Genomic DNA, 24,094 nt, shown 5'->3' with positions numbered 1-24,094 from the left:
TTGTATGTCTTCTTGAGAGAAGTGTCTATTCAGGTACTGTCCATTTTTTAATTGTATTATTTGTTTTTGTTGTTTTAAGTTGTATGAGTTCTCTGTATATTTTGGATATTAGGCCCTTATCAGAGGTGTTGTTTGCAAATATATTTTTTCCATTTGAATGGTTGCCTCTTTGCCTTGTTGACAGTTTCTTTTATTGTGCAGAAGCTTTTTAGTTTGACACAGTCCCATTCATTTATTTTTGCTTTTACTCGTCTTTGAGGTCAAATTCATAAAATCCTCTTTAAGTCCTTAAGTTTAGTATGTATGTTTTCTTCTATGCAATTTATGATTTCAGGTCTTATATTCAGGTCCTTAATTCATTGTAAGTTAACTTTGGTGTGTGGTGATAGACAACAGTCAATTTTCTTTCTCTTGCAGGTGGCTTTCCAGTTTTCCCAGCACCATTTATTGAAGAGGCTTTCTTTTCTACATTGTAAGATTTTGGCCTCTTTGTGGAAAATTATTCACCCATATAAATGAGGGTTTACTTCTGGACTCTCAGAAGTGGAACAATTCTGTTCCACTGGTCTGTGTGTCTGCTTTTCTGTCAATACCATGCCATTTTTATTATTGTCACTTTGTAGTATAATTTGAAGTCAGGAAAAGCAATACCTCCAGCCTTGTTCTTTTTTCTCAGAATTACTGTGGCTTTTTGGGTCTTTGGTGCTTCCATAAAAGTCTGATGATTTTTTTTTGTTCCATTTCTTTAAAAAATGGTTATAGGCGTTTGAAGGGGATTGCATTAAATCTGTATAATACTTTAGGTATTAAGTCATTTTAACTATGTTGGTTTTTCCAATCCAAGAACATGGAATATCTTTCCATTTCTTAGTGCCTTCTTCAGTTTCTTTTAATAGTGTCATAGTTTTCATTGTATAGGACCTTTGTATGTTTCCTTAAGTTTATTCCTAGGTATTTTTTTTCTTTTTGTTGCAATTGCAAAGGGATTTTTTTTTCCATTTTTTATGACAATTCATTATTAGAGTATAGGAGTGCTTTGGATTTTTAAACATTGATTTTGTACCCTGAAACTTTACTATTTGTTTATTATTTCTGGTAGTGTTTTAGGGGAGTCTTTAGGGTCCTCTATAAAGAGAATCATGTCATCCACAAATAGTGACAGTTTGACTTCATTTCTTATTTGAATGCCTTTTATTTCTTTCTCTTGTCTGATTGCACTTGCTATGACTTCTATTATTATATTGAATAATAGTGGTGACAGCAGTCAGCCTTGTCCTGTTCCTGATCTTAGAGGAAAGGTTTTTAGTTTTTCACCATTAAATATGATGTTGGTTGAGGGTTTGTCATATATGACCTTTATTATATTAAGGTATTTGCCTTCTATACCAATTTTGTTGTGTTTTGATCATAAATAGGTGCTATATCTTGTTGAAAGCTTTTTCTGCATTTATTGATATGATCATATAATTCCTATTTTTTATTTTGTTTGTGTGGTATATCACATTAATCAATTTGTGTATGTTAGACCATCAGTGTGCCCCTGGGATGAAGTCCATTTGATCATGGTGTATAATCTTTTTAATGAGTTGTTGTATTTGATTTGCTAGTATCTTATTTAGGATTTTTGCATCTGTGTTTAATGAGAGATGTTAGTTTGTCATTTTCTTTTTTTGTATTATCTTTACCAGGTTTTGGTATCAAGGTAATGTTGGCCTCATAAAATGAGTCAGGAAGTATTGCCTTCTTTTCATTTTTTTGGAATAGTTTCAGAAGAATAAGTATTAAATCTTCTTTAAACGTTTGGTAGAATTCACTGGTCCTGGACTTCTATGTTTTGATAGTTTTTTGATGATTGTTTCAATTTCCATACTGCTGATCAATATGTTTAGAGCTTCCAGTTGTTTATGATTCAGTCTATGAAGGTTGTATATTTCTAAGAGCTTGTCCATTTCTTCTAGGTTATTAAACGTGGTGTAAGAACTTTAGTTTTTATAGGGCAGAGTACAGTGTACAGGAAACAAAGTTTAGAACTTATCTACAGTGGGAAGTCACATTGGAGACACCTGCAAAAAGTTTATAAAAGGAGATTCTAAACAAATTTCTGGAGCATGCAAAACAATCCCAGAAGAAAGGTCTGAATTGCAAGAAAAAAAAATGTGTACATGGGAACTAGTGTAGATTTTTAAAATTTAAGAAAGAATGAAAGGACAAGAATATGTATGACATTTCTGAAGAATAAGGTGGGCATATATTTATGGGGCATTGGGAGGAAATTGTTCTAGCAGAGATCAAGATTTATTGTAAAGTTCTAGTCAGTAAAGGTATGTGGAGTTGATGCAGAGATATACTATCAATTAATAGATAACAGAGCAGAAAAAGAACATATATATACAGAAACCTCATTATGTTTTACTATGTTAATACAGTCAGTTAAACCTGATTATGTTAAAGATATCTGGCGAATAAAGAAACTATGCATTAAACCCTGCAGAGACAACTGGACTATGAATATGGGGGATGAAAAGAGAGGAAGTACATCCCTGTTGGGAGATAATTCTCTATAAGCCTCTCACATTTCTGCATGTCTTACAAACAGAAGCACTGGCTGCCTTTATTCCAGACAATCTTCTTAAAGACAGTTATACAACAAACAAGAGAAAGGAAGTATCTCTCTCTGGAACTAAGGCCAAGTCATTATTTTTCAGTGTGATATAGATAAGGTGTCCCTCTGGGGCAAAGGTCAGGCATGCTTACTACACATTATAAAAAATTTGGATTCCCTAAGGTTAGAGTTCCTCTTCTATAATATAACTGTATGTACAGTAGTCACCTGACCTTTTGTGAGTCACCCCGAGGAATTGTCACTGATGCTGATACTCTAGCTACTGCTATTGATGTGAATAATAAAGACCTCTGTATCTGACCCAGGGATCTGTGTCTTCTGCCAGAATCCATAAAACTGTGGCAGGCTAACTCGTTAGCTTGCAAGTAGGGTAACATCTTAGACTCCAGAGTTTTCGACAAGCCCTACCTCATATTTTGCACAAAAACAATTCCAAATGAATTGAAAATTTCAGGAAAGGCCAAACTTTAAATATCATACGAGGAAATATAGTTACAACCATATATTCTGCAACACTGCTAAATTCATTTATTAAATCTAGTCAATATTTTGTGGATTGTTTATGATTTTCTTGATACACAGAAAAGTTGTCTGCAAGTTAAGATAGTTTTTACTTTTTCCTTTCCAATCTACTTTTTCTTGCCTAACTGCCCTGCCTCCAGCACAGTGCTGAATAGAAATAATGAGATGATGATGAACTTTGCTGATGATCTCAGATGTAGTTATCCATTTACATTGAAAGTAATTATGGCTGTTATTAAGTTTAAATCTACCAGTGTACTGTTTGTTCTGTATTTTGCCCCTATGTTCTTTATTCAATTTTTCCTCCTTTCCAGGCTTTTTTAGAAGAACTGAGTATCTTTTTGTTTTCCATTTTATTTTACCTAACAGTGTATTAGTTATATTTCTTTTTGTTCTTTTCTAGTTGTTATCCTAGTTTATAATCTGCCTTTTTAATATTTAGCAACCTAGCTTCCAATACTATTATTCTACTTTACATATAGTTTAAGAAACTTACAGTAGTATTCTTTGAGTTTCCCCTCTAGTACTTTGAGTTATTATTGTTATGTATTTTACTTATACATATTTTATAAACTCCATAGCACATTGATATTTTTACTTTAAATATATAATTCTATTTTAAAGAAATTAAGAAAATACAAAGAAATATTTTATATTTACTCACATATTTTTAGTTATACTCCTTTGACATCTTTCTTTAAGTTTATTCTTAGGCACTTATTTTTTTTTGTTATTATAAATGATATTTTAATTTTATTTACATTTTCTAAATGCTCATTTCCAGCATTTAAAATATATTGCTGCATTGTTGTTTCATTACCTTGTAGCATACATTAAATGGGGAATTGTTCTCCCAGCTACTCTAATCTTTTCCTCAGTTTTCTCACAGCACTTTGTTAATACTTATAAATATATTATAATATTGTGACTTTTTATTCATGTATTTGTTCCATACTACATTATTACCATTTCAGGAAAAGTGTTTATGTTTTATTCATTTTCACCACCCCAGGGCCCAGAACTATTCCTAATAAATAGCTAATATTGAGTAAATGTTTTTCAAATAAAAGGAAAATCAAATTTTAAAAATTTCTTTCCACTTATATACAAATCTAAGTATTTTAATTACCTCCTCATAATTAGAACTGTGAGTTTTCAATAAATTTGATGCTAAGAAATTAGGAATAAGGAATTTGCAGTAATAGAAGTATGAAAAAGTCCACCACGATGGCCCTTAGAAATGATACCCAGCAGGGTGGTTTTAGTTCTATATTGATGAACTGGACATGTGGGAAATAATAACATCCAGCCCACCACCTGAAATGAACCAATGTATTTTAATTTTTTCATGAATAAATAATCTTGCTATGAAAAGCAGGCATTCTGACCTTCCCTGCTTTGCATTATGAAGACTCCAAATGTAGCACCATGACTAAGCCGCTCAGTCACTACAGAATCTTCTTATTCCACAAAAGGAAGTTAAAAGAAAAAGAATGTTCTTTATGATAATCTCGATGAATTACAAAAAACTAGTTTAGTAATTATTTATATTTCCTGATAGTATGGCAGAGAGCATTTGGCACCATTGCATAGAAACAACATAAATGTCCGGGCATTATCTCCATATTAGTCTAAATATTTTGGTGTTATATAGGACACATGAGTAGCTTGAAAAGGGAAGGGATAATAATTGGGGAGTTTAGTACTTTCAATTACTGGTTGTTCTTCTGAAAAGAGCCCCATACATGCATTCCTTGCAACGTACTATACTGAGTTTCTTCTTACATGCCTATGCAACTTAATGGATACTCTGAGCAAAGCAGTAGGGCAAGTTGTATGAATTAGATACACTTAAGAATGTATTAGGTTGAACTGGTGCAGCAGCGGCTATGAAAGACTGAAACTATGATGTGTTTTAATAGCTCAGGTCAATACTTAGATTCTTTTGTATGTAAGATGTGCCAGGAGGTTTGAGAACTTTCACAAATGTAAAAAATCTAATTTTCTGGGCAACTCCAAGCTCCCAGTTTGTCACTGAAATGCAAAATATACAAAAGAAAACACCAAATGAACTAGTGATTATAAAAAAAAAAATTTAAGGTCCAGTAGTTCCTAAGCTGAATTGGCATTTAACGAACTCATTATCTATAAATAATTTTTGTTCTTATTACATATCAGGTTTATTACAAATGACTCTCTTAACAGTCTACAAGCATATGTACACTATCAGAATACAAAGTCATTGTTAATTACAAAAAACACCCCACCCTCTTCTATGCCCAAAAGGATTCACTCAACTATGCAAAAAAATAAATGAAAAGTAAATATTTCTTAAATTATCTTTTCAAGTTCTGAAATAGAAAATGGGATTAAATCTAATTTGTTATTAAGAACTGTGCCTAGGCTCACTTTAAGATATTAATAAATTCTTAGGTCCATAGACTATCATTTGTAACAAAGGTTAGCAAACTGTTATAAATGTATCAAATTCAACTCACCACTTGTTTTATAAATAAAGTTTTATTGGAACATAGCCATCCATTAGTTTACATATTGTCTATGGTTGTTTTCACACTATATTGGCATTGTTGAGCAATTATTTTGGGGGCTGAATGGCCTACAAAGTGTAAAATATTTACTATCTGTCCATTTAGAGAAAGGTGTTCCCAGTCCCCTATCCACGAACATCGTTAGTTTCAGTATAAAGGCGAAAACATTTTACTATGTCTCTAATCATAAGTATATAAAGATATAAAATACTTTCTAATAAATAATTTTAATAAATATTATCTCCTTCCAAGAAATCTGGACTTTTCTATATCTAAAAGTCATATATCTCTTAAAATATTGTTCATGTAACAAGATGATTGCTTCCACAGAAATCCTTTGATAAATTTAGTTAGTAGGAGTTAAAGCAACAGATAGAGAGCAGAATATAAAAGATGGGAATGAGGCAAATGCATAAGAAATAGGGTGGGGTATTATGAAAGAAGATATGCAATAAGAGATGTAGAAATGGTGAAATTCACCAATTCAAGAATTACAATGCACACAAACGTTTCTAAGCTTTCTTAATTTTAAACATACAGCACTGCTTCTGGTCCTGGAAACCTGTTAGAGTTAGCTAACATGGAAACTCTTACTTCACAGAACTCAAGATGAGCTGGGTAAACTCTAACAAAATAAATGTTAATGGACACCTGAATTTACATTTAAAAAGGAAAATTGAAAATGGTGTTCAGATATTGGCTCTTATAAATTAGAAGCTGATTGTGTACATCTCTTCCCAACCCTGTGCTTGATGATACCTCTTCAGTTGCTTAAAACTGGCTGTGGCAGAACTTTTAATACCATGGAAACTAGCAAGTGCTACACATCAGAGTATTTTTTTTTTTCAGAGAATTGGTGATTAAACATTTGCTAGCACATGACTAGAAGTTATGAGGTCCCAGGACTAAAAGAAGAAACTGAAAGATGAATCACAAATTTCCAGAAATATCACAAGAAAAGAAAGCAAACACCACAAGTGAGAATCATGAGATACTATAAAATAAGTATTACCACTACAAGAACTTACATGATTGAAAGACAACAGGTAAGAATGAGCAAAATAATTAAATAGTAAGAATAAGAAGTGAATGTCATAGAAATAAGCTATCACTATGATAAGAAGAATGAATATATTTGAAAATACACTAAACAGAAATGGTAGGGAAAAGTAGCATCTAAATTAAAAACCAGATCAGTTAAACTGGTTAAATAGAAACAGTTGCACTAACCAACTGGAAGGAAATTACAGAAATTTATCAGAATAATAAAGAAATGGAAAATATAAAAATATTAAAGATTGAGAGGTATAGACAATGGAAAAACAAGATGCAGAATTACTATAACAGGCATTCTACAGGAGCAAAGCAAATAAATAGAATGGGCAAGTGGCAATATTCAAGTGATAATGACAGTTAATTCTCCTATATAGCTGAAAAAGTAATGAAGTCCTTAGAAGGATAAAGATAAATCTATGCCTAGAAATATTATGAAGAACTGTAGAACAGTTAAACAGTGATTAAATCTTAAAAGCAACTACAGATAAGAGTTAGAAACCACATAAAAGAACAACTGGATTGATGGAAGAGTGATGGATATAAAATAAAGTATTAAAATAGGAAAAATGGTACTATGTCAGGCACTATACTGGGGACTCCATGTATAAAGGTGAACAATTCAAAGATAAAAGGCCATGACTAATGTCTTCAAGGAATTCCCATTAAAATATTGTACATATATTTGGTATTTTTAAATCCTCAAAGTTAAAAATTTTCTATTAGAATAACTTTTAAATTTTTCTAAGGATGGACTTCTTAAAATATGTTTATTTTAACATGGATGGGCATAATAATACATCCTAAGCAAAAACAAGGAATGAAACTTTGGGCCATTAAAAGGCAAAATGAAATCTTAATTCCATCGAACAAGTAGCATTATTGCTTTAATTATGCATCCTCAGAATAACTAGGCCAGTAGGGGCTCTTAATTAGGTGAAATGTCAACTTGAATCCCGGAGAGGTGTTGAACTTACATGAACAAATACATCCCTTAAGTGATGTGGAAAAATTTGACAATATAAATGAGAATAAATTCCGAGGTCACTCTATCTTCCAGTCACTTAGCAACTGAATGGAGTGAAGAGGGCAAGAGGGAAATGATTTGTAAAAATAATTAACCATAAACTCTGAAGTAGAGATAAGTAAAAAGAAGGATGGAAATGGAAGCAGTTTTTTCCAGGGCTTCAAACCAATTCTTCTTGTAGGGACGGATTTATTACCACGCAAAGCCCCAGATATGAGGTTTGCCGCCCCTCCTTTTCATCTATACATCTTTCTGTCCTCTCTACTTTCCTCTTTCTACTGCTTTACTGTACTTCACAAGCACACATGCAAACCTAGAGCCTCTCCCACTGTCTCCTTCCCGCCCTGTCTGTCGTTCGGAGATTTCTCTTGACTAGCTCCTTTCGGTGCACACATCCTGTCTTGCACAGCAAAATCTTTCTAAATTCTAAAATAAAGTACAGACTTAAAGAATTATAAGTGCAAATAGATACTCATTTTGTTTAGCAGCATAAAGGTTTCTTTATATGAGTCACACTTCATAGGATGAAGAAAGAAAAGAAGGATATTTGGAATATTGCCTGCACAAACTCAAATCACAACCCAAATGCTCAAGCAGAATAAGCCATTAACTCACATAAGGGCAAATGTTTCCTTAATATATTCTTTTAACCCAGTTGCAGTAGATATTTTAAAAGAATATTTCTTATAAGAATAATATATCTATTATTTCAGGAGATGTAGAAATATATACTATTATTGTTTCATGTTTGTTGAAAAGATTGTAGCAAGTTTAATCTAGTAACCTTTAACCTTTTAGAGTATGGTCATTTCTTTAATGATAACTAATATACAATTTAAAGACTTTTCACTTCAGATAATTAAGTATTTCATAGGGAAAATCTTTTATATTCTTTAAGTAGAATATTAATATTCTCCCATTCAGATGGTTTTGATTACCTGCTAGTGTCTACCAAAACAAATTATAGATTATGCGATGAGGTAAAGAGAAGGAAACAACCACCTGCTGAAAACTATCTACAGATGATGTTTTCTGTTAAGAGCTTTTTATTAATAAATTAATTATTTTAATATTTCTTTTCTAAAAACATGCATAAGAATTATAATATATTACCTAATTTACAACATAAATCTGCACACACATTTTTGCAAAGCTTATTGTTAGAAATTTTCCTACAACCAGTTTAAGTAAATTATGAAATATTGAGTTGTTTTTTAAAAAAATATTTTAAAATGTACCCTACATAAATGTTAATAAAATTATTTTTTTAAATGTGTAAACAAATCAAAAAGCATTTTAATATGGCCCATGACAAAATATAATGTTATGCCATTTAGTTTGGCTTAATTTTATCTGTGACATTTTATGATTAGTTGAAATGTCACAACAAGCAATAAAGTTCAAATAAAGCCATTATAAGGCTGACTTGTGTTTAGCCATCCCTTGTAAGAGCTACTCAAGCCAAATGCATCATCCACAGAAAGAAAACAAAAAACGAAAACAAACAAAAAACATGTTTGACAAAACCCTGTACTAAAGTTTTGACTTCTGTTTTTGAATTGAGCAATGATTAATAAGGAAAAATATAAGACCATTATAGGAGCAATATGATTTCAAAAAAATATAAGAATTATGAATCCTGCCCATCTCTTTTTGAAAATTACAGCAAAGGCTTTACATTTTGAAAAGTAGACTGGGTGGAGATAGAAAAGAAAGGCCACTGAGTCATGAGTCTTCTTTAAGTTCTATTTTAGTATGAACATATAAAAAATGACAGAGGAATATTTTCTTTTCTCTCTTTACATAAATCTATCATATAATTAACTAGCTGATATTTATTTTATAAAATTATATATGTAACATATATATACACATATACATAAATGTGTATATATATGCATGCGTGTGTGTGTGTGTATATATATATATATAACTCCATTTGTTTCTTGAGTTAGAAATGCAAGTTCAAAATTTTTCAAAGGTTTCTTAACAATAAACACAATAATATTTTTGGTTTCTTCTAGTGACATATCCAGCCTAATATATTTGCCTTGCATTTCTATCTAGCATTTTAGTTTTAGATCAGGTCATACATCTCTCTTTTTGTTTATTTTATCTAATTTATTTCTATCCCAATCTTTAGGCTCTCTATAACCTTTAAAAATATTCAGTAGATCCAGTCACGTCTTACTTGTCTCACAACATAAGGGACTTTTGAAGGAACGATTTGAGCATGCCCAAGGATTAACATTTTTATTTTTTGTATCACTTTCCTCTCCAATGAACATGTTTAGAGAATTCTCCCTTTCCCCAACTTGAAAGCTGACTCCAACTAGCTCAGCTGGGACAGAGTCCACTGAATAGAGTGGTGCTGGAAAGTTCCAATTGGCTTCAACAGTCATGGTTCAAATTCCAAGGACATGTCTAGAAATGTAGAAAATCCAGTTTGAAGACAGAGGCAAAAATTGAGAAATGACACCAAGTTGGGATCAATCTAAACAGGAATGTGAAGGTATATATAAATCCTGAGAAACTGCTTCAAGAAAATGCCATCCAACATGTCACTAGTTTTTACAGGTTAGTGACTCGAAAGGAACAGTTCAAAATATAGGAGGAAAAAGCCACATTGGATGGTGACTCTGCTTCTGCTAATTTATCTTATGCAGCAAACAAAAATTATAGAAATTGCAGTAACCAACCATATTTCTAGACAATGAAATAGGCACATTTATCAATTATAGGCGATTCTGTGTTGCAATGCCTGGATTCTCTCTTCAGGACTGAGCCACACACTTCTCCAGCTTCTGAGAGTTTGACCTGCTAACAGCACACAGCTGAGCCTCTTCCTGGGAATGGCCCACTGCTAAAGGAACCTTCTCTGTCCAAGGTCATTCCCTTTTCCAAATGAATGCAGGTTACAGAGTTCCCAGGCCCGTCCCCAAAATAGAAGCACCCTTTGTCTTAACTCAAGACATCTCTATAAGGTCATTCCAACTTCGTGGCTACCTCTTAGGGTCAGCTGAAGCCTCTAATGCAACTAGGACTGCAATTTGCCTTCATCTTGTGCCCATGTTGCTCTTCGCATCTCCTCACAGGTTTTTTCCTAAAAGCTTTCCATAACGAATCACTCTCTGGCTCAGAATGAGTTTCCCAGGGAGTCCAATCTAGAAACCAGAAATAGTTTTGAGAAGCTGACTTTAAGATGGAATTTGGATCTGGATAACCCGTCTGGCAAGGATGATCCCATCATTTAGTGAGACCTAATATGCAGTAGTGGAACGATTGTTATAACTTTGACAGGTGGTGACCTGAGATGAAATGAACTAGCAGATGTAATATCTCAGATATTGGAGAGGTTGGAGGGATACCATAATTAAAAGTACTATGAATAAGGGCATACCAAAAGGATACAAGAACCAACCTGACTGAGCACCCAGTGGCCATATGTGAAACAATTTAAGCAACAAAATAATGGAGTATTGGATTATGATCCAAAGTATAAAATAAATATTTATAAGCCTATATTGATATTATTAAATCGTTAAATTCGAGAATGGGGAGAAGAAACAAATCTCTCTACAGAAGGGTTCCAAACAATTTTGTTGAAATTTTCCCCTCTAGGAGGTGACCCCACCATCTCACCCAGGGTGAGCTCCCTTAGGGACTTATTTCTAGAGAGATATAAAAGAATAGGGAGAAAAAAAGGTATCTTTACAGGGGAGAAACCTGGCCAACACTACCTCAAAAAGCTGATCAAGGTTATATCATCAGTGATAAGTCATGTTGACTGTATACGCCCTTTACGTAATATGATAAGAATGACACAGCAACTCTGTGGACTTTTACAAAAAATCTAAGATTCCTGTCTAACCATGAGAGAAGTATTGGACGAACTGTAACTGAAAGACACTCAGCAAGAAACTTGACCAGAATTCCTCAAAAACATCAAGCACCGAGAGGATAAGAATAGTCTAAGAAACTAGTCACAAACGAGAGAAGTTTAGGGAGACATTACAAAAGTTAAAGATTACCACTACTTCCCCAATAGGGAGAAACTGAAGGTTACCACCAGAACACATCACTCCTTTATCAATCTATTGTGCGTTGATCTCATTAGGAAAATTGATTTGCCATTCTCAAATTTTCTGTAGTCATCTTCATAACATCCTGAATTAAAGAAGACTTCTAGGGGGTTTTTTTACACATAGGTATCTGTACTGGATAATTAAAATTAATATTATGCTATCCTGATGGATAAACCTAGGAAAATATGAGAGGATATTCTTTACCTGTCCTGAGAAGATTTTAAATTTAATATAAAGTAGATAGTCCCAGTACTAAAGGTTGTTAGACTAATCTGTAAATATATAAAAATGTTCAGCTGCAAAGTGCAAACAGCAAAATTGCCTACAAATGCCTATAAATGCATTTTATTACAGACTCAGTAGTTAAAAACAAAAACATTAGCCTGAGTTGCCAAAGCATGTCTAACATGCTCCTAGTCTCTTTATTTTAAACCGTATTTAATCTCTTTTCAATTTTTTATTTTATTTGTTAAAGTCTGTCAATGAATTAGTTTTACAAAATAAAATAAATTTCTAATTAAGTTTCGAATAACCTCTACTAATATAAATACTATATTAATTTTGAAATACTTGAGAAATAAAATGGATTAAGTATTCCCAAATGTAGGGGGAAACCTTCTAAACAATGTTTTAAGTAAACCAGTTGCATATATAGCTTTTACATCATTGACTGATCATAAAATAATTTCCATTTATTAGAATGATTTAATTGATATTATATGTTATTTTATTGTAAATCCAAGCAATAACTCAAAAACAAGCAGTACACATACATGAGTATTTGTAGCTATGTGTAATTATATATGTATTGCTAAACTACTTTCTAAACAGCCATGTTTTGTACCTTTTGAGCACATCCCACCCCATCATAGTTGACTGGCCTGAGCTGATCTAGGACAGACAGCTAAAATCTCTGTGGTCCAGCTTAAAATTGTGATCTGGGTCAACCATCCTTTTTTTCTTGGAGATCTGGAATTGGAAAATTAAGAAACTATGTAAGTTAAATAAAGGAGTAAGCTTGTGTTTTAAAACGAGGCTATGGAAGTATAAAAAGAAAGCCACAATGAGCCACATGTTATTATAAAAATATATTTCAGTCACCACTAAAATTTAGTAATCACTAAAATTTATTGAGCATTAATCCCTTGTGCCCAAAACTATGCTAAATGCTTTACACTTAATCTCACTTAATCTTCACAATAACCCTAAGATATAGATACTACTATTAGCCACTTTTTGCAGATAAGGAAACCAAATTACAGAGATGGAAAGTAAATTGCCCAAAGTCATATGTTAATGGAAAATCAGGATTCAACCCCTGGCAGTCTGAATTCAAAATCCTTATTCTTATCCACTACACAGTACTTCCAGTGACATGAGAATATGGAAACTAAGAGAAACTATAAGGAAAGAAGATTATATAGTTCCAGGTTGGGGTTGGGGCGGGGGGGAGGGTGCAGAGAGAAAGATAATCTGATTTACAAATCTCACATATCTAGTTTTCTTGAAGACTGACTGTAATATATAACCTATCATTGGGTTCATATGAGATTTCTCTAAAAATCAAATGTGCCAAATAAATATAATTAATATCTGTACCACTACAAGCTTAGCAAATTGCTGTACCAATGATTTCTTTTAAAGTTTCTAGTGGATTGTCATTTCTAATTACTTGTCTTAATATATTCACATATAAACAATCATTATGGTACTCTTTGTTTGAGGGACACCAAAATTTTGAAATTGAAATTAGACTATAATCATCAAAAGTATCGTTAACGGTTTTTAATTATCAAAGAGGTAAAAAGTACATCTTGTCATGGAACTCAATTATAGATTATTTATTCAGTAGCTATTACTGCATTGTTCTAGGCACCAAGGATATAGCAATGAACTAACCAGATAAAGAATTCCTGCCTTCTTTGAATTTACATTCTACTCATACCAGACAATTTAAAAGATAAATGAAATGTAGTGTAGTAGAAGATCCATGCCCATAGGCAACTTCTAGGATAATGATGCTAAACCACATTTCAAACTGCAAAGCCAGAGCTGACCAGGCTCATCCACGTGATTGAACAAGAGAACGCTCTTATGAGAACTCTCACTAAATGAGCCTACTGGTTGAGTTTTACATGGGACTTTTTAAAGAACTATTTACATATTGTGGTCATAAATATGTCATAAATTGTAATGACTGTTCAAAATGAGAAGCTTATCTGCTCATGACCATTCTGGTTGACTGACTCCCCAGATAAATTCTGTATGAGAACACAATAAAATTCAGATGGAATTCATGATTTTGAGCTAGACTCACAGAATAGTAATTAAAGTCTGCACTACAAGTAATAAATTTAGTAAATCAGTACTATAGTAAATCTTTATATCAGATAATATAAAATTTAAGATTAAAAAAGAACAAGGAAAGTTATCACGAGCATGGTTTTTAACACAAGTAAAAGGATCATTTACATAAAAATGAGACACCCAACATTTCCTATAAACAGACATACCTCAAATGCCAAAATTAAATCACTCCAAAAAATACATGCAGTTCTTTCCCACCCTCTCATAATAATCTGATTCCATTTTTAAAGTTTACTGACAGCTTTGGAGTTTAAGCATTTCCCCTTCTCTGCCCCATCTGAGCCAACCGATAAGAAAACTCAGATGCTCCCTCTTTTGGTGACATCAGGAAGCTCAAAACACTCAAGCACTCACCTATTCACCCAGGAACCTGCATTCCAGCCTCACTCCTAACCACAATAAAATCCCAACCTGGTCTCCATTCTCTGCTCTTTCAACCCATTTTGGACCTGCTTAGGAACCTGCTTGCTCTCCCCAGAAATCCTCATTAAGCATGAGTTATAAGCCTTTTCATATCCTTTTGGTGCACATATGGTATCATCCATCTTGACATCTGAAGCAAATTTTGTGTGGGGGATCCATCTCTCCTCTGCAGGTGACCATAACAATTGGCATGGCAACATATATAGATGATAACTGCCACCACTGGGGATCTTTCTTCTCTTCCTTTGTCTTGCTAACTGGCTCTGCTGCCTGCTGGAAAGCTTGCCCTTTGAGATGCAGCCTGCTGGCTGGCTAGCTTGTGCTGTGAGCTGTGCTACTTTGTGCTACGCTACATTCCTTGAGTCTTCCCAAGCTTCTGCTATAGATTTAAATGGCCTATGTCAGGTGTTTCATTATTTGGCATTTAGGGACAGGAGTATGGATTGAGACCCTCCTCAAAGAGGCCCTAGAACATGTGTCTTGGCCTGTGTTTCAGATTTAATTATGTCTTAATTCCACCATATATTTGGATGCTAGGCTCAATATCTATGTTTCAAACAGGAATTGACTTTTTCTATAGAGTGATCAGGAAAAAGACTGATATCCTCTGCAACATATAGGCTCATTGGATTGTCTACTGTGTGGAGGAAATGCAGTTACATGTGGCATTCTGAGGTCATACTCCTAAAAGTTGATGGCTCACTAAGACATTATAAACTGTCTTTGCAGCTGCTGCTCCCTATACCTCTGTCACCAGCAAAAATATTTACCCTTAAGATTATATGCCCATGCCTCCCTCTGCTCCCCCCAATAGATGGCCAAGGGGTTAATTCAAATCTAACATTAACCCAGGTTTCTTAAATCCTAGAAAGCAACCACTGAAATGAAAGAGGACTCTAATCTTGAAGATATTGATTCGAGGCTCTGTGAAAGAAGAAATATAAACATGAGCAGCATAGAAGGGACCTCCCATCCACTGAGGTATACTTAAGAGCAAGAAAAACAACAACAAGCAAAAAACTAATGCCTGAAGTGGAAATAAAAATGAATGAATGAATGAATGAATAAAACAGAAACAGAGGTCCAAACTTTGATCCAATTAGAAAAATATTTGTTGTATAAAAAAAATATATACAAGAAAAAGATAAAAGAGACCTGATTGGCTTTTGTACCTCTACAATATAGATTCAGAATTAACATCTGTTGAAATGTACCCATTGCCAAACTATCATAAACTCATCAATACTGGGACTCAAACTACAGTTAAACTATGGAACCCACTAAATTTAAACAAAGTACTTTCTATACTCTTAGGAAAGTTACAAATGAAAAGAGACAAATAGATATGCTTCACCTTAACCACCAGAAATATTGCCTTGCCTAAATTTTCCATAGCCATGGTATCTATTGCCTTAAAATATCCTATAGTGGTTATGGATACTCTGACCCCAAAAGTAATAAATTGGAATTAAATTAACTCTTTGGCATTTGCAGTTGGCTTTCTGGACTTTCCTTCAAAGATGATGTAAGACCTATTTAGGAAAATGGTGATAATGGCCCCTGTTCCTCCATTCATAGCCAGATTTGGCTTTCTCTTAAACTTGGAAAAATGAATGGCACCTCATAGTGGATTACCACAACATTGTGGTCTCACCCATTAAGGTTCCTACACTCGATATTATTGAAATTATTGACTTCATCCAATCGGAAACCGGTATATACTTTGCTATTATAGATTTGATTAATATGTTCTCTTCAGTGCCCATTTAAACAGCTTCTCAGCCACAGTTTACAGTTTGCTTTCACCTTTGAAGGGTCACAATACACCTTTACCTGGCTACCCATGGTTGGGTACCTCACACACAATCTTTGCAGGCAAGTTCTAAACTTCATCCAACTTTCTCTAGGAGCACATATTACATCACCTTGATGAACATAGAGATTCCATTGACACACTTATTCAAAATGTGCAAACATTTGCAAATAAGCTCACAAAAAAAGGGATGGGCCATTTGCCCCACAAATAACACAAGGCCCCACCACCTCAGTTAAATTCCTGAAAAGTATTTCGTAAGCCAAATGTCACTCCATCCCGGACGCTGTCAATAAAGTTGTCAACCCTCAGTACTCACAGTGTGAAGACAAACCCAACATGTTTTAGGTCTTTCTGGATTTGAGCAGCAAAATATTTCTCACTTACAAATTTTACTTAAGCCCATTTATGTTGTTACATATAAATCAGCCCACCTTGAATGGGGGCCCCCTATAGCAAAAGGCTCTAGAATCTGTCCAAATTGCAATACAGTAGGCACTCCCACTAGCACCACCTCCCACCTCCCTGAGACTTCAGCACTTAAAGGCTTTAGAAACTTTCTTTCTTGTCCCTTGAAATTTCTGGACCATCCATAATGGCTATAAATTGCCCATGGACTGTGGTGCAGGAAACTGCCCTTGTCAGCACCATGCTACATACCATTAAAATGGCATCTGCTCGATGCATTCTTCTAGAAAGAGAGGCTCTCACAGGGCCTGAGCCCATCATCCTCCATAATTAGGGGTACATATGCCTTGGGTCAGGGTTACATATCCTTCAATATCAGCACTGCCACTGAGGCCTCCTTACCATATAGCTTAGAGTCAAACCTGGGCCCTCCGGCAAATTCTACCTACAGGAGGAAGCAGTGCCCCTATTCCAACCTCACCCCTCCCCTTTACATTTCCTTCCCACATCTAGGAAAGCTGATAAGAAAGCCCCAGATGCTCCCTGCTTTGATACCATCAGGATGTTCAAATCGCACAAGCCTGAGACCATGCATAAAGAAACTTACCCTGGCCCCATCCCCCAACCAGGATAAAATCCCAAGTCAATCTCTTTCCCCTGCTCTCTCATGCCATTTTTGGATCTGCTTAGGAACATGCCCTTCTCTTCCCAGAAAGCCTCGTTATGAGTAATAAGCCTTTCATACCTTCTTGCTGCATGTGTGGCATCATTAATCTCAATATCCAAACCAAATTTGGGGCTGGGGGCCCACTCTTCCTCTGCAGGGCGAGCACAACACCTCTTTACATTAATTACTTAAACATGCCACAGTTTTATTTTAAATCTTTGAGCTATGGCTTAGTTGTCATTCTTTAATACCCAAAATTCTATATGAAGGAGTTAGATCCCAATTCTAATGATCTGAGGGCATGAACAAATGAAACTTCCCCAAAGTTTCCATGTAACAAACATTTACTGAATATATACTGCAGGCCTGAAATTGTGCTACGTACTAAGGATACAGAGGAGCTTTCAGTTTAATCAGAATGACAGACATTAATCTAAACCATTTCAAGAAATGTCAATTTTCAACTATGGTAAGTTCCAGAAAAGAAAAGTGTATTATGCTATGTGGACTTATTCATTATAATGGGATCAGTCCTGTAAGTGAGGAATATTAGGGAAGTGATATATGAGCTGAAAGCTGACAAATGAGTAGAACTGAACTAGATAAAGAAGGGAAGTGAAGATAACTCCAGGTAAAAATAACATATGCAAAAATGTAGTGACAGAGGGAACATAGAGAAATGTGAGCGGGTGCAGTCAGAGCAATCATCACCGCTGAAGAGTTTCAGAGTAAGCATGACATCATCAGATTTGGGTTTTAAAACCGGTCACCCTGGGTCAGTACAAAGAATGAATTGAAGAAGATAGAGTAGTTGGAGATCAAATATCAATAACCCAATATCAGTAAATTGTAAACATACGTGTGGCTTCCCTTCCTTTACTCTAAATTTAGAAGAACATAATCACTGCATAGGGCTATATATACCTTAGTTTGTGCTTTCTCCCAAGTTTAGGAAATAAGGTCAGAGAACCTTGTCTTTTGAAATGGAAGTTTAAAAAAATTGCCCCAAATGGATGCAACTCGCCATTTACAGAAATGACATCTTAAGTACAATTCTCTATTGCAATTAAAAGAAAATCTCATATATTTTGCAGTAGTCTAACACTTATAGACAGCAGATGTTTAGTTGACCTAAAAAAACACCTCAAAATTAACTGCTCCCAAATAGTGTGTAAATTCAACAGCTAAAGTACATTAATACCCTAGGAAAAATGTTTTAATGCCCACGCAGGAATCTAAATAGTTTAATATACTTGGTTTCTGTGCAGAAAAAGAGTTAATCGCAGTCCTAAGACTGCTATCATTAAAGAGGACTGCTTGGAAGTTTGGCCGTTGGCTGGAATATGGGAACTCGGATTTGAGGAGTGTTCCCACCCACCATTGCCAGAACAGATAAGAACGCCAAACTGCGTACAAACAATGTGGTTTATTCTGAACACCTGCTTTCCTTCTGAGACTCTTAAATTTTGATACATGCCAGGCAGAAGGGACATGACTAGCCCTCAACAGTCACTGAGTCTCTAGTGAGCTTCCCTGGTAGCCACGTTGTCACAATTTGTTGCTGGAGGAATTACCCGTGTCCTGTGAGACTCTACTGGTAGAGGAAGCTTGCGTATGGTTTCCTGCAGACTTCACTCACGTGTCAGTTCCTTTTGCTGACTGTAATTTATATCCTTACACTTTGATAAATACTCACTATACGACTATAGTCTGAGGCCTGTGAGTCCTCCCAGGAATCTCCAAACCTGGCAGTGGTCTTAGGGACCCCGATATATTTTCCATATTTTATCAGTAAAGTAATGAGAGTGACTATATCATCTATTCCCATTTTAAAATTTTTATATCAAATAATTATTAATAAAATATTGACACATATTATTTACCTAGTCATATTTAAAAGTAATAGGGAATATTTCCAGAGGGCACTGTATGCTTGGTGCCCACTGATCTAAGCTTCATTGTTAAGTTTCTCTCCTATAGATTTTCTATAAATGTTTCCCTGGATATCTATGTTGACAAATATATAGATATAAATATAGATGTAGATAAGACATAGACATACGCATGCATCTGCATTTCAAAGGAGAAAGACTAGAGACAGAGACTTCTGTCAGTAGATGTCCCTGAGAAGATTAAGGGAAACCTTTTGATTAAAGCAGCATACAGAAGCAAATTGTTCTTGTATCACACAAATTAAACATAAAATTTCATTTAAAAAATATTCTTCATTATATAGGGATTTCTGGTTTTCATCATATGCTCACATAACTCATTGTGGTGAGCTTAGCAGGCATAATTTTATTTAAAAAAAGGACTCCAAGTCTGTGAGGGGTTAACATGATTATTAAGAGGTATTTAAAATCTAATGTTTACTCTCCATTTAAAGCCAGACATTATCAGACTTTCAGTGGACAGGTATATTTCAAAATCATAGTGCATTTTAGATCCTTAGATAACATTATATGTAATGAAGAGAAATGTAATTAAATATAAAAGCAGAGGAAAAACAGAGCATATTATTAGTGATAGATTAAAAGATCATTGTTTAGTGACCATCATTGCAGTAGATTGTGCCAGAGTTTGAAGATTATTTTGAAATTTTTTTATGGGACACATGCTAGTGTAGTAAAGGGCATCAAATCTGGAATATACTTTCCCTCTAATAATTTAATTCAACACTGTGAATGGCATATTAGGTCAATCAGTTTCTGAATGAGCTACTCAACAATGGAAAGATCTCAGAGGAAGCCATTACTTTAAATTCTCCTCAAGAATTTCAGAGTTAGTTCCAGAAAATAAGAAACAACAGATATGCCTGAAATTTATTTTTCTATTCCATGTTAGGACAATATACTGAGGAATTCTCTGCTCTATATTACAAGTATGACTGAAGACTTTCCACAGTGAGAATGAAATCCTTAAGAGTATGATATGGCTGCCTCTGAACATTTACCAATATCATCTCAAATGATTATAGGTCCTGTATGTGAGAAATGTATACTCCCAAGGCATTGTAAATCCAATTTACCTGTCATCACTTCATAGCATATATTCAATGGATTTGACAGATGCTTTTCCTTATTTTTGAAAAAAAAATTATGTTCAATAATAACACATTGTGAATGTTACAATTTGTCTTGTCAGATGTGATAACATAAAATCCCCGATGACATGGAAATGAGAAGGGGGCCCTTTCATATTTGTTCTTCTAGAGATGACAAGAAATATAAATATCTACTTTGTAGAATATAAGAATTATCTGAAAGGAGACATATAGATAGTATTATTCTCATGTATCTAAGAATGTTTTCTCATTGGTCAGCAAAATCAACTACAAGGTAGAGTCTGTCCTAATAGACATTTAGGCCAGCCTTGGGGATTATGTAAGACCAAACTAAAAATGTTCCAAGATTCTCAAAAAATGGTATTCTCACACAACAGGAAAAAAAAGAGAGAAAGAGAGACATAAAACAATATTGATATGGATCTGCCAAGCTTATGTCAAATCATTTTTTTATTCCACATGATCTGAGCTCTGCCTGTTTCTCTAGCCTTCCCTCTCTCTTGTCCTGACCTTCTTCCTGACCTTATCTCATTCTTGGTCGCAACACCACTAAATTGCTCACGATGCCTCACGATCCCATGTTCTTTCTCCCTTGCCCTCTCCTCAAACAGTTTCCTCTACCTGAAATCCTTCTACCATATACTTCTAATGTGAAATTTATTTTTATATTTTAATATAAAGTTAAGATATAAATTCATCTTAGAATTTTTGTTAGACCTCTCCTGTCAGATTCAGACTGGGAAAAACTGCCACTCCAGGGTGCTCCCAAGATATGATTAGCACATTTCTATCACTCTTTATCTTATAAATGTCTGTTTCCCACTGTACAATGAAGTTCTTGAGGAAGGGAATATCCCTTATTCATGATTGTATACCTAGCACCTTACACAATACCAAGAACATGATAGACATTCAAAATAAATATTTGCCAAATGAATGAAGACAAGCTCCCGGGTAAGGTATTGTTCCAGTTAACATAGCTTTATGTCTTAATCTGAGTCCTTCAGGAGCAAACATGACTACAGAATACAGTTTAAGTCCATGTTTCAACTATACTTATTTAAAAAGAGACTATATATAGTTTTGAACTCTGTATATATATAGCAACAACTAACAAGACCTCTAAATTTTCTCTTCTTCAGAGAAAGCAAGAATCAAAAATTTAAACAAATACTCCATATATTGACATTTTCAACTTCCATTATGAGTTTACAAGGTAACTAAAAGTTGCCCATCAACACTCCATTGAAATTTTGATATATTTAGTCATAAATATCCTAACTAAATCCCAATAAGAACAAAGTCACTTTACAGGATCCATGTGAAGTTTAATTTTTTCTTATCTAGTGCCCATACTCCCAAGTATATCAATTATGCACCATTAAAATATTTTAAATGAGCTGAAATTTGGTTATAATAAAATCATAAAGTAACTGTTATGAAAAGGCCATACGGCAGGAATATTGTGTGGGGCCATCAAGATGAATCTACATTATGTCCATACCTGAAAAAGAAAACCCTATTAGTTAATGTTATTAAACCTTGATCATGTAGACATGTTACAAAACTATGTAAGAATCTAGGCTCTCTTTTTTCTAGCACCTCTCTATGTATGTAAAAATTATTCATTTTATAGTAGGGTAAATTGATATATTCTGTATTATAAAGGAAATTAACATTTTTAATGATTTGCTAAAAATGCAGGAAACAACTGGTTTCTAATTGTGAATTTCTAATTAAAAAGGAATTTATATAGAGACTCTCTTGGACTTTATTAAGATGAGAAGTACAATCATTTCAGATTTTATTCTATGAACAATCATATGCATAATATACTTTTCAAATTAAAATTAAAATGACATGTTTATAGAATAACTTTGAATTGTCAAAACTGAAAATAATCAATCATAGAATTTCTCACATTTTATCTTTAAGTGATTATAGAAAAACTAAATTCATACATTTTGGTTGATTAAAAAATATATTTCCCATTGTATACCATATCTCTTTTTGAAGGTTATTATTTCATTTTAAATGGGAGATTAGGCATGTAAACTGTCAATGTATGAGTTATCATATGATTTTAAATTGTACCACTTTAAGAAAATAGCACATAACACATAAAGAGGGATTTGGCATATTCTTTTCCAAGAGAATATTTAAAAAGAATGTGAGGTACATGTATATAATACATATAACCTACTATTTGCTGTAACCTACTGTGTCCTAATTTTTTAAAATAGACTATATAAATTTTACTTCAGAAATACATGTTCGTGAATATTCTGCTGTCATATACATGAGGAATCATAAAAATTACTGAAATTATTTATACATATCACTCATCAGTCTAACATGTACTTAAATATTATATATCAAAATTAATGTTATCCTTATACTAACAAAATTGTCCTTGTATAAGTTCACCTTACTAATGTCCTCACTATAGCAATATTTTCTAAATTATTTCTTTAAACCACCTTTGATTTAGCTACCTTTATTTTTAAGCAACTTAAACTTCAGCAAAATATTACTATATCAATGATTTTAATCCCAAAATATTATGTAATATCTAGTCAACATTTTTATTACCTCTAGATGTATTGTCAATTATAAAGTCTCTGCAGTTTTAAATCCTTACTCAGGCTACTTTCTGTTTTATTAATGACCTTTTTTGTCTGCACGGATAGGAATGGCAATTTTGCAGCCCTGGGAAAAGTGGGACTCTAGAGCTGAGATAACAAAAAAAGCAAGCTAAGGAATATCAAAATTTTAGTTCCATTTGAACATTTCATCAGAAAGTGTGAATTGATAAGTTTTAGAATCCTCACCCAAGACCCATTCTAACAAGAAAATCAAAATGCAAGGAGAGGATTTTTAGAAACCTAATTATTAAAATAATTTCTACAGTACGTTCTCCAATTGCACTGTAGATATTTCAGATGCATACTTCATTATCAACCCTAAAGAACTTAACAGTTTTGTAGATGTGGAATTTCAGACAAAATACAGGCAATATTTAGGGCATACTTCTACTAAAAATTATTTGTTGTTTATTTAAAATAACATTTGGCTGGACATCTGTATTTTTATTTGTTAAATCTGGCAACTTATGTAGGAGCATAATTATAAGAATACTAGTTCATTTATTTCTCCTTCATATTTAGATTAAAGAAACTTGATCTCTAAATATTGCAAAAACACAGGGCCTCTTTTCAACAGGTATTATTCAAGATGGCAATAGTAGAGCACTCAGCCAAGTGTCCATGAAGACAGCTTTGTTCTTAGAATCCCCAGTATTAGTAGGTTATATGTGAATCGAGTGCCCTTATGTTATAAAGAAACAAAGATTGAGTTATTTTTAACTCGGACTTATCTAAAAAAGGGGTCACAAAACTACTTAGTCTAAAACAGGCCACATTAGAAATCTTTTAGGCTTTGTGAGCCATGCAGCTTCTCTCACAACTCCTTAGTTCTGGACTACACAAACAAA

The 24,094-nt window shown here is 33.7% G+C and overlaps 1 protein-coding gene across 20 annotated transcripts in view; it reads right to left on the bottom strand.

Annotated features, from left to right (window-relative positions):
- Positions 1-24,094, bottom strand: part of MAPK10 (mitogen-activated protein kinase 10) — a 417,591-nt gene that overhangs the window by 139,888 nt on the left and 253,609 nt on the right. Inside the window, exon 1 of one of the 20 annotated variants that reach the window (XM_036227750.1) lies at positions 12,704-12,922. The exons of the other annotated variants lie outside the window; for them this stretch is intronic. The gene's annotated coding sequence lies outside the window, so the exon portion shown is untranslated. Of the gene's footprint in view, positions 1-12,703; positions 12,923-24,094 lie in introns of those variants that run through there. 20 annotated transcript variants of the gene reach the window in all.

This window comes from Rousettus aegyptiacus, unplaced genomic scaffold (assembly GCF_014176215.1).
Source record: "Rousettus aegyptiacus isolate mRouAeg1 unplaced genomic scaffold, mRouAeg1.p scaffold_m13_p_10, whole genome shotgun sequence".
NCBI classification, from domain to species: domain Eukaryota; kingdom Metazoa; phylum Chordata; class Mammalia; order Chiroptera; family Pteropodidae; genus Rousettus; species Rousettus aegyptiacus.
Note: the sequence above shows the minus strand (reverse complement) of the source record. Positions and strands in the feature narration are given on the sequence as shown.